The 5,000-nt window shown below is 47.8% G+C and overlaps 1 protein-coding gene across 3 annotated transcripts in view; it reads right to left on the reverse strand.

Annotated features, from left to right (window-relative positions):
* Positions 1-5,000, reverse strand: part of pkn1b (protein kinase N1b) — a 57,824-nt gene that overhangs the window by 2,327 nt on the left and 50,497 nt on the right. The window lies entirely within an intron of this gene.

A 5,000-nucleotide genomic window follows, 5' to 3' on the forward strand; every position in this document is an offset into this window, starting at 1 on the left:
TGAATCATGACCTCTGACCCTGACCAGCTGAGTCCTGCAGGTTGTTCTCAGTCCTTTTGAACGGGACGTGATGTGTTGCTTTTGAGGTCTTTTGGGGTAACCCAGGAGGCCAGATGGTGCTTAGAGGAACTGAACTCACGTGGTTGACCACTTTATAAGGAGGTTACTGACTTTTTTCCACAGGACCACATTTGTTTGCTGTTTTAATGAATAAAAATCATTTTAAAACTACACGTTGCATTGCTGTTTCTCTCTTCCGGCTCTCGGAGGGTGCAGACGCTTCTTTTCTTCCTCTCCTCCATATTTATCCTCAAGGCCTTTGTCTGTCTCTGTGTGCTGAGAGCACGGCTGCTTCTCCCTTTCTCTGGAAACTGAAATTCACTAAAATGGATCTCGTCAGCTGGTCTCTCGATTGATAACATTTTTTTCAAAGATGAGAACGGGAGAAGAGGCTCCTGGATGCCCCTCTGGGACAGACCCAGTTGGACACATCATGGACTCCTGGAAACAGTGGAACTTGATTTGTTTATCTCAGCTGTCTGTGGAGGACTCTGAAGACGTGTGGATATTCGTGGTGTTGGTGTCAGGTTTCCTGCTCATTGGCCTTGGAGGCTACCTGGCTTACCGGAAAATGAACGAGCTGTCGAGGAATATTGGCCTGATCCCGGAGCTCAGAGATGGTTCGCACCGCGCTGTGAATTCACAGACTCACATAATTGTCGAGATGAATCATAAGCTTGGGACTTTCACTGAGATTCATTCATTGGCACAAAAGATGGATGCCATCAAGGAGAGAGTGGACGAATCAGCACGGATTGGGACAGATTAGTGTACATTATTGGGATTTTGAGAGGTTGAGTAAGTAAGTAAGTAAGTAACTTTATTTGTATAGCACCTCTCACAGACAAAAAGGTCACAAAGTGCTTCACAAGTTAAAAGGCAACAACATATAAATACAGTAAAATACAGCCACAATATACAGTGTCAAATAAAACCAATCTGAATGAGACTAAGTTTAAAATGCCTGGAGAAACAAATGGGTTTTAAGATTGCTCTTAAAAACATCAACTGAGTCGATTGAGCGTAAAGACAGAGGTAGCTCATTCCAGAGCCTAGGAGCGACGGCCTGGAATGAGCGATCTCCTCGTGTCCTGAACTGAGTACGTGGGACCATTAAAAGGTTTTGATCCATAGATCTCAGCCTGCGAGAAGGCGTGTAAGGGCAGAGCATGTCTCGAACATACAATGGAGCCAGACCATGCAGCGCTCTGAAAGTCAGCACAAGAATTTTAAAATTTATGCGAAATGTGATAGGAAGCCAATGAAGAGCTTTTAAAATGGGGGTAATGTGGGCCCTTCTGTTGTCACGGGTCAGAATTCTAGCTGCACAATTCTGGACTTGTTGTAAGCGGGACAGCTCTTTTTTGTTTAGACAAGAAAATAAACTATTACAGTAGTCTAAACGGGATGATGTAAACGCGTGAATAATCAACTCAAGATCAGCTTTAGACACCATTGTTCTGAGTTTAGAAATTTGTCTCAAGTGGTAAAAACAGTTTCTAGTTAACTGCTTTGCGTGATGTTCAAGAGACATTCCCTTGTCAAAGAAAACTCCAAGGTTTCTAAGGGTAGGTTTTACAGACAAGCTCAGATCACCTAACTGCTGGTGAATCCCTGGAGCAGCATCATCGGGGGCAATCACCAGTACTTCAGTTTTGTCTGAGTTCAGCCGTAAGGCATTTGCACCGAGCCACTGTTTGATTCGCTCAAAACATGATAATAAAGAATGCAATTTTTTAACGTCAGAAGGCTTGAAAGAACAATACAGCTGAAGATCATCAGCAAAGAGATGATAGGAAACATCATCGGCAAACTCCTGGATTAGGTTTCCTAAAGGAAGGATGTACAACAAGAACAAAATCGGGCCCAAAACTGAGCCCTGGGGTTGAGGACCAACAAACTGTAAGACAGGGAGGAAATTATCTCTGTCTGGCCCCAAAACAATTTCTAATCGGAATCTGGCGCCCTTGAGCCTACAAGGCTCCAACGAAACCCCCCCGAAGATAAGTGCAATGTGCCGTCGTTATGGCAACTCAACTCTGCCTCCTTTCCCAGCCTGGGCGGGACTGCGGGAAGGCAGCTGAAGCGTCCAGGGTCACTGCAACCCTCCGACCCTCAATGCTCCTCCCCCATCCACACTGAGGTGACATGCGCTGCTTATCGTGGCTGCAGGAACTGAAGTGGGGAGAGTCCCAACCTACCACCCCACCTAGTGGACACTTACGTTGTGTGATGTCTGAAGTCTGTTGCATATCTGTCTGAGGTGTTTTTTTTTTTTTTTTTGCAGAGCAAAGCTGTCTTCCCGGTGGAGGGCAACTCTGCAGTGCCTTTTTTCCCCCCTCCACCTGAACCAACCTTCATGTAACCCTCTGATCTCTATTAAGGAAGCGCGACTCAGGGTTGCGAATGACCACAGTCACCAGTTCTTGTCATGTGTCTTGCCCATGTATGCCTGATCTGTTGTCCATCAGTTGGAGTTGAGATGGCGCTCGCGCGGGTGCACTCAGCGAGCTGCTCGTCCTCCTTATGCAATGGAACCTTGGTTTGATTGGCTTTTATTGGCGTTTTATTGGCTTTTATGTATTTTTGTTGTCTCTGATGCTTTTTTTGAATGGTGTGGATTCTCTGGTGACGTATGATCGAGCTGCGCTGCTGAGGCTTCGTCCTCCTGTTGATGTAGCGGATGCTGCGTGCTGGGAACCTCACGGATGGCGTTGCTGTTTGGACTGCCCGTGTGCTCTCTCCCCTCAAGCCGTGATGTGTCAGCACTCTGTCCACCCCAGCTTGAGAAGGAAGCATCGGAGAAGAGGGGGAAAGAGAGGTAGCCGGCGCGTGAGACGTCGGGCTGGACTTCCTGGATCCCTGAAGAAGCGGCTGGTCCGATTCGGCCCAGCTTCTGACCCAGTGGTTCCGAGATGTCTGATGGATTACTCTGCGCCCTGCCAAGTGAACTTGGCCGGCTCTGAGGGTGAGCTGGCACCGCGCCACGGCCAATCGGCTCGGGGATCTCGCCAGAGTGGGGTTTGCTGGGAGAATCTACGCTCGGTTACGGGCTCAGAGTGAAAGGAGACTGTGCCCGTGCGCGAACCCGGTGCTGCAGCCCCGCCGCAGACCCGGTTTGGTCTGGTCAATGCCAGGTCTGTGCTGAACAAAACTTTTATTCTTCGGGATTTTTTTATTCATCTGTGGTGCTTCTGTTGTTAGATCTGACGGCAGCTTTTGACACAGTTGACCACGTGATTCTACTTGATCACTTGGAACGATGGGTTGGGATCAAAGGGTCAGCTCTGGATTGGTTTAGATCGTATCTCCACAACAGGTCATTCTGCGTTAAACTGGGTGATATTTTTTCTTCTTGGGAGGGGCTCCGCTGGGGGGTCCCGCAGGGATCGATCCTTGGTCCTCTTTTGTTTGCCATTTATCTGCTTCCTCTGGGGTCAGTCTATCGTAAACATGGCCTAGCGTTCCACCTGTATGCTGACGATTGCCAGATTTACTCTATGTAGTCCTTTGTGTCCTGTATTAATGAGGTGAAGTCTTGGCTAATGGCCAACTATCTGCATCTGAATGAGGGAAAGACAGAGCTCATTGTTTTTCACCCCAACAGCAGGGCTGTGGGTCGTTATGTTGATCTTGGCCCTCTTTCTCCCTACTCAAAACCAGTTGTGACCAGTTTGGGGGTGAAACTTGATGCTGGACTTAAATTTGATGCTCACATCAACTCAGTGATCCGGTCCAGTTTCTTTCACCTGAGACGCCTTGCAAAAATCAAGCCCATGCTGTCGAGAGCCCACCTGGAGCGGGTACTGCATGCATTTGTAATTTCTAGGCTTGACTACTGCAACTCTCTTTATGCAGGGTTGTGTCAGTCATCACTGCGTCGCCTGCAGGTTGTGCAGAACAGCGCAGCCAGGTTCCTGACTGGGACCAGGAAACGGGACCACATCAGTCCGGTTCTGGCTTCCCTGCACTGGCTTCCGGTCTGTTATCGTTCACACTTCTAACTCCTCGTCTTTGTTTATAATTTCATCCAGGGTGGTGCTCCCCCCTATCTAGCTACACTCCTGAACAGACATTTCCCATCACGCGCTCTGCGCTCCTCCGACCAAGGCCTGCTCGCTGTCCCTCGGTCTAGGTGTCGTACTCACGGGGACCGGGCTTTCTCAGTCCTAGCACCGTCTATCTGGAACCAGTTACCACCCTCAGTTAGGCTGTCCCCATCTCTGCCAGTCTTTAAGAATCACCTAAAAACCCACCTCCTCCGCTTGGCGTTCCCTGAACGTGTTTGAGTTCGGCCATCTTGTATGTTGAATTTATTTCACAGTTTTCATCGGTCTCTCTATCCCTTGTTTTACCCATTTATCTTCTACTAGAATGTTTTACCTTTTTTTGTAATTTGTAATTTGAATTGCTTTTATTTTCGATTTATTCACCATATTTAACTTTCTCTTGTACCATGTTCAGCGCCTTGGGCTTCCCGATAGGGTTGCGGAAGGCGCTTTATAAATAAAGCTTTGATTGATTGATCTCTGAATTGTGTGTACTGAAACTCTAATTTCCTTCTGGGATTAATAAAGTATTTTTGAATTGATTTGATTGATAGCCACAGCTAACTAGCATTAGCGTTAGAACTACAAACAGAAACACGTTTCTACTTGTGCTTCTGGACCGAAGCCTGTGGCACGCCGGACGTGTGACGGTTACCGTACATAAACCGGTTCATCTAAAATACTAAATGGTGGCACCTTTTCCTGCTTTTGTCTAGCTGTTGATGACGTTTCAGTGTTCGAGCAGACGGAAGCAGCTTTTGTATACCAGCTCCTCTTTTCACACCTGTCACAGATTTGTGGAGAGGTTCAGCACACGATCTGCAGTCGGTGTGAACGGCAGCCCGTCTGGAAGCCGTACGGAGACGGCACCGCCTCTGCTCCACATTCAGA

The sequence above is a fragment of the Nothobranchius furzeri genome, chromosome 12 (genome assembly GCF_043380555.1).
Source record: "Nothobranchius furzeri strain GRZ-AD chromosome 12, NfurGRZ-RIMD1, whole genome shotgun sequence".
Taxonomy (NCBI): Eukaryota; Metazoa; Chordata; class Actinopteri; order Cyprinodontiformes; family Nothobranchiidae; genus Nothobranchius; species Nothobranchius furzeri.